Source organism: Schistocerca americana, chromosome 8 (assembly GCF_021461395.2).
Source record: "Schistocerca americana isolate TAMUIC-IGC-003095 chromosome 8, iqSchAmer2.1, whole genome shotgun sequence".
NCBI classification, from domain to species: Eukaryota; Metazoa; Arthropoda; class Insecta; order Orthoptera; family Acrididae; genus Schistocerca; species Schistocerca americana.
The window spans coordinates 46,336,531-46,349,960 of NC_060126.1; the positions used below are offsets into that span (position 1 = coordinate 46,336,531).

Sequence of the window (13,430 nt, forward strand, 5' to 3'; positions counted from 1 at the left end):
GAATCTTTCCTTGTATGTGATAGTGCAGTGTAAAAGTCTGTTCAAAGTGCGTTGATGACTAATCACACAATATTGTATATCACTGTTCATTGCAGGAAAGCAATTTGCTTTCTCAATTAATAATCACGTTCCGTGCCAGGTAAAATAGTTCTTACTAATAATTCATATGATATCCAGTTTTCACCAGATAAATAGAAAAATCTATATTCTATCTTTACACAAGTGCAACCCCTCACATGTACGAGGGTATGCTGAAAAGTAATGCCTCTGAATTTTTTATGTGAAAACTCTTAAAGCTTTTTAATAAAACAAAATTTATTAACATTCTGCAACTCTATTCCTGGTGTCTACACATTTATTTCTCAATTTAGTCACCCTGGTGACAAACACATTTCTCCTGAAAAGAGGCTAGTTTGTTCACACTGTCACTGTAGAATGTTTGCCTTTGTTGATAGACCCACAGCCTCACCTCTGCTTGCACCACTTCATTACTATCAAAGCGAAGTTTTGGAAACAAGTGGAAAATCAGATGGGACCAAGTTGGGACTGTACAGAGGATGATCAGTGATGGTGAACTTGAGGCATCAGATGCTGTGCTTGTGTACAGTCTGGCATTGTCGTGCTGAAGGAGAGGGTACTCAGTGTGTGGATGACCTCTTCAGATTTGTGCTTTCAGTTTTCTGAGGGTCTCTCACGCACCGACATAGTTACATTACTTACCGCCACGTCCCATGCTACAATTTGGAGCCCTCTAGTGGTGGAGGGTCGCAACATGTGTTAGTGAAGTGGGAATGTCGAGTAATATGTGTGATGTGTAATATCTCAAGCGATATTGAGAACAGAACAAAATAAAATAAGAGGCATTACTTTCCAGCGTAGCCTCGTAATATGCCAGTACTCCTACTTGATATATTTAGTCTTTGCACACCTGACCATGATCCTCTGCTGATCTAACACAGAGTCAGACGTGTCTGTAGATATGATCTGGTTTTGATATACATCATCACATAAAGAAGAAACATCTAATGCTTACGGAAAACAAGCAACTCAAGAAAGAATATTGGTGCCATGACACTTTCGTGGAGTAGGAAACTGAAATAACAGTAATAAATATTGGTGTGAAAAGTTGTGATGAAGACAGTTATCAGAAACTCAAGATGTCCACAGCTAGGAAACTGGATGACAGTTTGACCGAGACCTACACGGCAAGAGAGAAAATTGATGTGAGTGACAAACTTACAAGTTTGACTTCAGGTGCTACTCAACAATGAATTATTATGAAAGGCAAGCACTCTCCATTTACTTTTACTTTTTAAATTGGTTTAATTTACTTTCACTTCACTTTAAAACAGAAGGTTAGGTGTAATACTGATTTCACACTGACAAAATGTCTGGTGCCAGTAATGCTGCAATGGTGGTTCTGTCCCAGCCCATTCCCTGGCATGCCCACACATTTCAGTAAACAGATATCAGTGTGCTCGCATGTAAACTACAATGAGTCATGTAACAGATAGCGTGTTATAACCTACTTGTCTATGACACTGTCAATGGTACTTTGTGAGCCTTTCGTTCAGCAAATGTTTGAATCACAGCATCAAAGTCTAGTTGCTTTGCCAAATTCTATTCATTTGCCAGGCCTCATTGACCTGATCATGTCATCTTTTTGTATTTCCATAAAAACACAAATGTTCATCTAAGATCTTCACTGTTTCATGTTGTGTTTTCATGTTAGACACTAGATTGTCAACAATGCCTTAAAAAGAATTTATCTTGAATAAATCTTCTGCATTCACATCCGTCACTTCATTCCTGGATTCATCAGTAAATGATTTCACCTCCGGAAGTTCAGTATCAAAATTAACTGTACACTCTACAGCACAAAAAGTAGGCCACCCCTGACTGTGTACAACCAACATAGCATAGCTGTGTCACAGTTCCTCTAAACCATCTGCAGTACAGTAATTTGACTATATGAAATTGATACCACTAGAGACTACTAGAAAAACACTGCTCTTTATGGTATTCGGTCCAGATGTAAACCAATACTGTCATACAACTAATATTAGAAAACATGTTATTAGAGATGAAACAGTTGTTAACACTTGTAAATTAAACTGTATTACAATAAGTGACATGGAGGAGGCTTATCACACTCATTAAATGACATGATGAGTAGTTGTTCATGATCCGAATTTGAACCCACTGTTAACCAAATAAAGCTTGCATGTCTGATCGAGGCTCGACTAGGCATAGAGAGATATAAAATACTGAAATGTTCACCGATATCAGTTTTCAAGGCCAAATATCTGAACCTGGAAATAAATTACGATACATGATTACTAAGAAGGTTTCATCAAGCTTCGAGAAATCTGTAACTAAAACAAATTTGAGGGTTGTAGACCTAACAAAAGTCCTATGAGTTACAAATATAAACAATTTAACTGGAAATCATCATATATTGTGGTGAAGGTGAAACAGATATTGGGTTATTGACACTGCCCTTATAAGACCCAAGGAGACTGGCAACAATATGGTTGTTGGACCTCTTTTGGAATATTGCTGAATACTGTGCAGCCATTACCTGACAGGATTGATGGCGAACATCAAAAATGTTGAAGGAAGGCAGCTGTTTTTGTAGAATAGTGTATTAGGGAGAGAATGTTATGGATGTTTTTTTTTTTGGTCCCTTGAGGTTTGGGGGGGTGGGGGTGGGGGCGCAGGGGCAAGTTGGGGATCCAATATCAAAACAAATGCTTTTTCACTGTGGCGCATTATTTTCATGACATTTCAACCATCATATTTCTCCTCCAAATGCAAACAGTTTTTGTTGCCACCACTGTATTAAGGATTATATTACAACTGTAATAACATAAGAAAAATTAGAACTCACACATAAAGATTTTGGTCTTCGTTTTTCTTCAGCTTCGTACACGAGTGGAACGGTCAAAAAATTGAAGCTATTCTGTGAACTCTTTACTCTGTAATTCACAGTTAAGTGTTTTGCAATCATGTCTCATTGTGATGTAAATGAAGTGCCTCAGAAGAACGTAATTTCCATTGTGCAGCATTTATTGTTTCAGACACATTGAGTATATTTTATAAGTGCTCAAAAAGTGAATGATATAGTATGTTTACACAAGTATATACAATTATCTGGCTGCCGCCAAATCTTTACTTTTACAATCCGCTTCGTTATCTTCGTAGAATACATATTTTCTTAATGCGAGATCTAATTCAGAGTGCTTACAAGAAGGAATAGTTTCCTGCATTGTCCTAGTGCTAGCTAGTAGAAATATTTTGTGGTAGCTACGTTTATTATGAGTGTATTCTTTAACTAATTTTTACTTAAATATTTGAATGAAATGACAAAAGATGTGCCTGCTCATATTATAGCAAAATAGCTGTGTTATGTTGTACTACAGACTTGGGTAGAGTAGACAAAATGTTTGATCCTTCAAAGGTTTGTGTGGCTTTGTGGCTGGAGCCTGTAGTAGCCACGGCTTGTGGCTACGGGACAGCCAGGTTGGATGGCTGATGAGCTGGCTTTCCAGCTACAGCCCAGTGCCAAGGCAAGACTGAAGAGAGCGAGCCAGTGGTGGTGGGAAAACAGCCTCCCCGGTCTGGGATGGGCCAGAATGGCTGCAGCACATGGCTCTGCCTCTGCTGTTCCTTTTGACATAAAACTGTTTTCTTCCACTCTTGCATCAGTATAAGAGCAGCAAGCAGAAATACACATCAGGCAGATAGAATTGTCACTCTTATTGAAGAAGGTGGATGTTCCATCAGAGAAGCTGGCAGAAGGTGTGGCATGCCACATACCACTACAGCGAGGTGTAAGAGGAACTATCTTGAAAGAGGCACTAACAACAGGGCTCCTGGCTCAGGTAGAGTGAGCTCACAGCAGGAGGACAGGGAGCTAGTGTCTGAGAGCACAGAAAATCCCTCTCTGAACACAAAGCAGTTGCGGCAGGAGACCAGCTTCACTGGCTCCAGTGACACGATCGCCAAAGGCTGAGGGATGCTGGACTGCATGCACGATGATTTGCCACAAAACAAGAGCCAGTGAATACAAACAATATTTTATACTGGCTGGCATATGTGGAACTCCATCTGAGTGTGTTGTGAGAAAATGTCATTTTCACTGATGAGAAGGTGTTTTTCACCAACAGTCATTTACAGGTCACAATGGACTCTCCATCGTTGTGAATATGTGACCACAACGAGAAGTGGGTGGCTATCTGATTCCTGCTGGGGATGAATTTCTGTGAAGGGAGCAGGAATTATTCACAGGATAAAAGGAACTCTCGACAATAAGCAGTACACCCATGTAATGGAAACTGTCATACATCCATCAGTGCAAATGCTGAACAGAGGAGAAGACTTCACACTACAAGAGGACCAGTCTCCCGGTCTGCATCCGTTCAGCAGTAGCTTTCCACAATTGACATCAAAGTCATGGACTTGTTGCCACAGGGTGCTGATATGAACTCTAGGGAAAACATGTGGGCTGAAGTTGCCAGAATGTTAACAGAGAACTGGCCACAAAACCAGCTAACTACAGCTAATGCTCTTTGGGACAGTGTTCTTGAAGTGTGGGAGGAAGTTGCTTCTTCAGGCTTTTGTGTCTGATGGCTTATAGATTCTATGTCAAGACGCGTGATAGAAGTACAAAATAGTGTAGGATTCTGGATAAAGTGTTAGAGTCTTAAAACATTTTGTTATGTCATCTGTTTCGTCGTTTTTCCTCATTGAGAGCCAGTGGAAGATCACATGGCAACAGACAAAATAAAATTTGAGGTTGTTTTCCTTTGAGTTGCCTTTTTAACTGAAGTGAGTTTCTTTTGAATATACAATTTGTAAAATATTTTTATTTCATGTATACCCTATCTAGATACTTACAAAGTAATCAGTTTAGATGGGCGCTTTAAAAGGATTTTGTATTATTTCAGATTCCAATTTGTCCATTAATACGCCCTCCATCCTCCAAAAATTATGCAAATGATTTCATCTTACATTTCTTCATTGTTAATTTCTCCTTCATTCTCTCTCTCTCCCCCTCTCTCGCACCACTCCTATATCACCTCAATTACGTTTTTACTCCATTCTTCCAAAAGTTATAAACAAATCTTGTAGTTTCCACTGGAACTACACATTCTCATTTAATTTGCTTTCTTTACTGTCCTCTATCATTCCTCTCAAAACCTATGAAACCATATTCTTTTATATCCCCTTATCTATAACCCATTCCTAATTCTGAAAACATTCCTCCCCTTTCTGTCTGTCCTAAGATAAAACAAACTGTGGCATACGTCTAAGTAAGGAATACTTTGCAAGCTTTTCACTCTTTTATTTTGCACTTCTTCATTCCTAGAGTCCTTCCTCCTTCATGTTACCCCTCCTTTGACATCAACATCGACATCCACGTCTACATGAATACTCTGCAATTCACAATAAAGTGGTTGGCAGAGTGTTCTTTGAACAACTGTCACATTATTTCTCTGCCGTTCACGCTCAAATAGAGTGTGGAAATAATGAACAACTAAACCTTACCATGCAAGCACTGATGTCTCTTATCACAATGGTCATATCTCCTATGTATGTCAGAGCAAACAAAGTATCATGACATTCACCGGAGGAAGTTGAAAATTGGAATTTAGTGGAAACATCTTGCACAGTATTAAACACCTATGTTTTGATGATTTGCATCCTGAATTATTTATCATATCTGTGACAAAATCTCCCCTATTTTGTGATAATACAATATGAGCTGCTCTTCTTTGAGCTTTTCTGATGTCTGCTGTCAGTTCAACTTTGTAGAGATCCCATATCATGCAGGAACACTCACGAAGAGGAGGGATTAGTGTGTTGTAGGTGCTCACTTTAATTACTCCATTGCATCTTCATATTCTACCAATAAAACGTGATCTTTGGGTTTCTTTCTCCACAATATTTTCCATATGATGGTTCCAATTTAAGTTGTTCATTATCATAACTCTTACATATTTAGCTGAATCAACAGCTTTTTAATGTGACTGATTTATCACATAAGCAAACTTTAATGGCACTGTTTTGTTATTCATGTAGGGAACCTCACATATTTTATTGTTGAATGTTAATTGTCATATTTTGCACCATGAAGACATATTTTCAACATTGTTTTACAATTTGCTTTGCTCTTCTGAGGATTTTACTAGACAGCAGCATTACCTACCACAAGTCTAAGCGAAATGTTCTGATTCTCTACTAAATAGTTCATATATATTAGAAATAGCAGAAGGTCTACATCACTTTACTTGCAGAATCACACTCATCACATCCATTTCAATAGGTGACATCTTGTCAGTTGCTGTGAACTGTGACCTTTCAAACAGGAAATTGTGAATCCAGTTGCACAACTGAGATGATAGCTCTTAGGAAAGCAGTGTGAGGAATGGTATCAACATCCTTTTAGGAATTCTATAAATACAGAAGCAATTTGAGAGCCCCTGTACACAGTCCATCATGCAAATAAAATGCCAGCTGTGCCTCATAAGAGTGATGCTTTCCAAATCCATGCTGGTTTTGATGTCGACAGATAATATATTTCAGGGTATTTCATAACGTTGGAACAAAATATTTATTCACACATCCTGCTACATGTCGATGTCAATGAAATGGATCTACAAGTCAGTGGATTATGTTTATTTTCTTTCACATGTATTGTGGTGGTCTGTGTAACTTTCCATTCTTCTCCCTTACCATAAATGCTAGAATACTCATCATGACACTACAGTATAAATAATTAAGCCGCTGCATCATTGGTGCAAAAGATGCACTCCTAAATAGTTAGCCCACTCAATTAAAAATTGATTATAGAAACATAATCATCCTGCTATAACAATGATACAGTCATGACAGCATAATGGAACATACCTGGTGACGCTGTCATAGTTTTGTTACTTCCTGGAATAGAGAATTATCTAGCAAGAATCACTTGATATGTGGTATACCAACCAAAAATGAATTCATCTTTGACTTATCAAATATATGTTTACAGACAGGGGAGATTACTTTCACTAATCTCATTGTCTACAGTGCTAATTATCTGCATCAGTCATCACAAGGGCAATGAGGAGGAGATGAACACTGCAGTTAGTCACTTGCTCCATGAAAATGCTGACACACTGTAAAGAGTAATAGGCAGTAGTCTCAGTTCCAAACTGATGGGAGAGTAACATTTTATCTCATTTGTGACAGAACTACAAACAACTATACTGAACTCAGAATGACATCTTTAGAAATTCTGTCATCATAAGATGTCTCGCCACCTTCAGTAACAGTAAATCTAAAGGTAAGAAACATAAAATACTGTCAAACTGATACTGAAAATACACGATTCTCTTAATGAAATCATATCACTGAATACTCTATTAACTTTGTTTTATTCAGTAACTACTCTCACAGCCATATTGTCATATTTATGTGGTAGTGTGGTAAAGTTACTTGAGTATGACAAAAGACTTCACATTTAATTAAGATAGCCATTTGTTGTATGTATTATGATGAGACACCAGTTGTATTAGTGTATTGCATATTAGTAGTGTTTCCTATTAAGTTATTGAACACAGAGAAATTGTCAACAATATGTTCCACCTTGTTATCAAAACCGTCTGATGATGCACAGGTAGTTGTTCAATCCCACGCTCACAGTGACTTGCAGATTCTGAGTTAAGCCACATTTAAAGTGCAATTACCAAAACAAAACATACAAAATAAAACAAAAACTATCTTTCTTGCTGGTTGATAAATAAGGGGCAAAGAAAGTAAACACATACGGGTGCCAGATTAGAAGAGGTACGGTATGCATGTTTGTCAACTAAGTTCCTCGGCGCTGTCTTCCAGCTCGCGTTTGTTACTCTGCAACTGCAAGACATCTCATTTGTTGGCAACAAATGTCAACTACAAAGGACACATCTCTGTGAATCAGTTTGTAACACAAAACACCTTCTTTGTGCCACCTGATGTAGTACATCAATAACATTACATTTTGTGGACGTATTAAGGCAATGATTTGAGATGACATTTGTTATGGCTTACCCTTTTTTTTCTCTCCATATTAAGTTACCATACTGTACTTCAAATTGCCATCAGGCTGCACTGATTTAGGTTTATGGTGACCTCTTTAAATCTGTCACCACAAATGCCAGGATCAATCCTTTGGAAGGGCACAGACTTCTTCCTTCCCAATCCTTTCCAGTTCAAGATTCTGCTTCACGTCCGATCTCTTCCTTCCTTTCTTTTAACCTCAATATGAATACTGAAGGCGAGGCTCACATAAAGCTTACCTGGTCATCACAGTTGCTAGTTATCAGGTACACTGTCATTGACCATAGTAGCAAATTGCAGAAATGTCATTCATTAATGCCTGTTTGTTGCCATGAATGTGGTAATTAATTAATCTCCAAACGATTGTACTTGAAATAATACAACTTGACTTTCTCGATAGCACTCACACCACACAGGGCACAGACATTTCGAATTGTCTCCACTGCTTTCACCCTTTTATTAAACACAAACAGAACACAATATCACAAATGTTAGACTTTAGTCCACTTTTAGACTCTTGTTTTTTTAATGCATAAATGATGGTCCTCATAACATCAAAAATGAGAAATATATCAGTTGTCGTGGCACAAGCTGTACTACAAAATTTAACAAAATAAGACCATAGTTAAATACACTTATAGCAACAGGCCATACAAAATTGCCACAGAACATGCTAAAACGTATTATTATATCATATGCAACATTGCATAATGTTGTGTGTGCTAATTGCAGTGCAGAAAAGTCCACTGGCGATCATAAGCTGTATGGCTGATGCGTCGCGATCACTCGGGTGGACGCTGGTCTATGTCGAGCAGCTGCTGGCTCGTGACACTGAAATTGGTCCAACCATTGCAGATATCCACATGCCCTTTCACAAACGTCTTTCTGCGAGATTTTTCTATTACTGGCTGGTTAGAAAATGAACGAATCTGTCTCTGACTTTCTGTCAGACTTATGCTCTTAGCAGACAGATGGGATATGGGTTAAAAAAAGAAAGGAAAAGGATGGATTTGATATCACAGCTTTGCATTCGCATTGCATGATGTTTACTACTAGACCACAAATAGGTACTCATGATGACAGCTCAAGTGGTAGTCAACACAGCACTATGTGCTGCATACCCCATTATGACAAAAACATGATGCTAACATGTGAAATTCAGTGGTTGGTTGGCCTGAGGCTAGCTTGTAATGGCTAAGGTGTGGGTTCGATTCCTGCCAGGGTTACCAGTCTTTAACAGCCACAAACATACCCTCCTCACCTCCATTACTGCCAAGTAAAGAATTCAGGGCTGTACCATGGTTCCAAATCACCATTAAACACGTCCATTTGCTACTGACTAGAACAGAGTTGGATTAGTTTGGCTGTCAGAGGCGCAAGTCGCTGCTTGCAGAAACTCTGTCTCTGATAAGCTTTCTTACACTAGTAATGCCATTTTAGTTGACGAACCAATTGTGATGTAAGATCAGAGGACCTTCATTTCTTATTTTAAGTGACCTTGAGATTTTGGAAATATTGACACAGGACTGGGATTCAAGTTTCGATTCCAATTTTTCTCTGGATTTGAACCCTTTGAAATGATACTGTCCCATCATTTTGTTGTTTCCCCATGATGCCCAACTCCTCCAGGTTTGTATGAACAATGTGAGCCTAACTAGTAGTGAAAGAGAATTTGGCAGTTGACACTTCTTGGTGTTGGATCAACAATGATGATACGCATGGGTTTGGAGTGCCAGACAGCACAGAAACATTTGTTGTGATACATCAAGCCAAACATGAGCGCATCTCGCCACTGGTCAAGAAACAATAAATATTTCACGTGTATTCATAGATATAAGACAACACCAAAAGGTGAAGGTGCTGGGTTCAAATTCCTGCCACGCAAAAATCATTTGCACTGTCGTTTAAGCTTTCAGTATCATGCTGTTGGTGAAAATATTTAATATTTGACATCTGACTGTGCTTCATAACAATTCATATAGGTGCTGGGTTTTACTCCCAGTCCATCATCACAACTTTACTTCATGGTGTTTCACATTTGTGCATTGCCCTTCATTACATACCTTTCGTGGTAAATCTTCAGGGGCAATATAAGCTTCAAGGGTTCCCACTGCAGTGCTAAACGTAGATCATTTATTCCCAGGTTCGAACATTCAGCCTTCTAAACTTCAACATTTTACAGCTCTTTATGCCTAGTCGAGCCTCAACCACACACGCAAGCTCTGTTTGGTTAACAGTAGGTTCAAATTCGGATCACGAACAACTCATCACATCACCTAATGAGTGTGTTAAGGCTTCTGCAGTATCACTTATTATAATACAGGTTAATTTACAAGTGTTAGGGACTATTTCGTCTCTAATGGGGCAATATAAGCTTCAAGAGTTCCCACTGCAGTGCTAAACGTACATAATTTATTCCCAGGTTCGAACATTCAGCCTTCTAAACTTCAACATTTTACAGCTCTTTATGCCTAGTCGAGCCTCAACCACACACGCAAGCTCTGTTTGGTTAACAGTAGGTTCAAATTCGGATCACGAACAACTCATCACATCACCTAATGAGTGTGTTAAGGCTTCTGCAGTATCACTTATTATAATACAGGTTAATTTACAAGTGTTAGGGACTATTTCGTCTCTAATGGGGCAATATAAGCTTCAAGAGTTCCCACTGCAGTGCTAAACGTACATAATTTATTCCCAGGTTCGAACATTCAGCCTTCTAAACTTCAACATTTTACAGCTCTTTATGCCTAGTCGAGCCTCAACCACACACGCAAGCTCTGTTTGGTTAACAGTAGGTTCAAATTCGGATCATGAACAACTCATCATGTCACCTAATGAGTATGTTAAGACTTCTGCAGTATCACTTATTATAATAAGTTTAATTTACAAGTGTTAGGGACTATCTCATCTCTAATAATGTGTTTTCTAATATTTGTTGTATGACTGCATTAGTTTACATCTGGGCTGACTGCCATAATGAGCAGTGTTCTCTAGTGGTCTCTTGTAGTAACCATTATGTCTAGTCAAACAACTGTACCCCACAGGGTTTCAGTGTTTAGAGGACCTGCAACACGGCTACGTTATGTTGGTTGCATTCAGAAGTTGCCCACTTTTTATATTTAAAGTCATTTAATAAGCTCTAAAACTGTCTTATCTCAGCATCAGTGGTGGTATTTTCAGCTTGTAATAATTTGCTTCTGTAGTCTATTGGTATCAACAACTTTAACCACATTAATGTCATGATTAAACACTTCAAAGATCTCACATAATCGAAAACATCGTGTACCATAGAACCTGATTCATCTGACAAATTTAACTTACTGAGAGTTTAAACAGTAATGGCAATCTTATCCAACTGAACTGCAATTGGCCTTAAAGTGTCAATTAGAGCACTCCAATGGGTATCAGACATGGAATATAGAAACTTCCCACACACTGTTTGAGAATTTCTCACTGTTGTGAACTGCAGCTGTGTAGGCTGCAATGAAGTTCAGTCTCTCAGAAAAATGTGATTGTTTCACGACAGCTTTCAGTTGCATGTACTCCACATAAAGCTATGACAAGCCCACACACAAAATTTTGCAAGATGATTCAACTAAAGAAAATGTTTCTGAGCTCCTTTATAAGGTGCACTCATATTGCATCAAACAATGGAAAATCCAGGATAGGATAATGTCAATATTATGAACATGCACGATTTCAATGGCTGCTTCCATGGCTGGATCCCTCCCCCCCCCCCCCCCCCCCTACCACCACCAGCTTTTCTGAGCTGCTCAGATGGGAGTTATCCTTACAACACATTCTCCTCTCCTGTAATTATTCAGGCCTCAACCTACAGTAACATACAGTCCTTACATCCTCTACCCATTCCTGTGTCCCACCCTCTTTGTTTGCTGTCCTCTGGCAATGCACCCACTAACCTTTCCACGCTCCTCTCCTTTTTCATTCCTTTCTTCCCCACCTCTCTGCCCCACGACCTCCTGACACATCTGTTGGCACTCTAGTCACTGCACACACTGCCAGACAGCATTTATCTCCCTCCCCACCCGTACACTACTATCTCTTTTCTGTCTCCACCCCTGCCAAATTACTGCTTGAATACTACACGATAGTTGTATTCTGGCCCGAGATGCTGGGTTGGTGGTCATGTGTGTACGAGATGTGCTTGCTTGCGTGTACAAACGCTGCTTATCTTTTGCTGATGAAGGCTCTAGCTGAAAGCTGTATGTAAGTGTCTTTTAATTGTGTCTGCCTGCAACTTAATGTGTCTTCTTTATAGTAAGTAGCAATCTATCTTTTCCTTCATTGTCAATATTCCTACGTGGGGTTTCCGTTGTTTGATTTTGCTGAACGACTTGTCTTCCATCCTACAACCCTCTGATGTTTCCTTTTGTTACTCTTCTCTATTGAATTACTCTTTTCGATGTCCGTTCTCTCTCTTCTTTCCTATGTTTATGCTCCACCATTCAAACTACATCTACTTCCGAGCCACACTGTATCCAGGATTGTCCACAAACAACTCAGAATTTGTGACTTTGGGAGGCTAGGAAGGTCTCCTCTAGTGACTTATTGCTGATGCAGCATCTGATGCCCCAGATTCTTTTCTTTTATAGCTATATTTCTTGCTATTAATCCCACTTCATCCCTCATCCTGACATATGTTAGTCTTTTATTTCCCACACTTGCCTGTGCCACTCAAACTTTCGATCCCTGATGTAACCCATTATCCTCCCCCTCTCTCTACTTATTGCCACACACACACACACACACACACACACACTCTCCACTCACTCACTCACTCACTCACTCACTCACTCTCTCTCTCTCTCTCTCTCTCTCTCCTCTCTCCTCTCCCCCCCCCCCCCCCCCCCCCCATACCTCATCGTTCATTTGCTCCTACATTTTAACATAATTTTGGATATTTTATGTAGTTTCACCCAGTTTTGTTTATTTTTACATATTTGTGTGTGTCTGTGCATGTGTTTACATATTTTTTGTGCATCTTTCCACTTATCCAGCTCCTCTCACAACCATCAACACCTATTTTGTCCATTTCTGCCTCATTCACATTTCCTTTACACCATTCCTGCCACAGTAAAGTATACCCTTCCATGGCTAAAACCCAGTCCCCCATCCTATTTCTTAAATGCTGCCTAGACCATGGAAACCTATCAAATGGTCTAACCATAAAGACACCTTTCTCTGGATTACACCTCTCCTTTCACTGTAACCTATGCCTTTTCAGATTCCACCAACCTTTGGCCCTCACAAACCTGGTACTGCAAAAAGACAACCCCCTTGGCACAGGCATCCCAGAACCACCTCTGCTCCCTCTGCAAGAT

At 39.3% G+C, this 13,430-nt stretch overlaps 1 protein-coding gene across 1 annotated transcript in view; it reads right to left on the reverse strand.

Moving 5' to 3' along the window:
- Positions 1-12,913: 12,913 nt before the first annotated feature.
- LOC124544884 (microspherule protein 1) overlaps positions 12,914-13,430 on the reverse strand; it is a 164,671-nt gene continuing 164,154 nt past the window's right edge. The window contains exon 12 of the transcript XR_006967572.1: positions 12,914-12,929. The gene's annotated coding sequence lies outside the window, so the exon portion shown is untranslated. The remainder of the gene's footprint in view (positions 12,930-13,430) is intronic.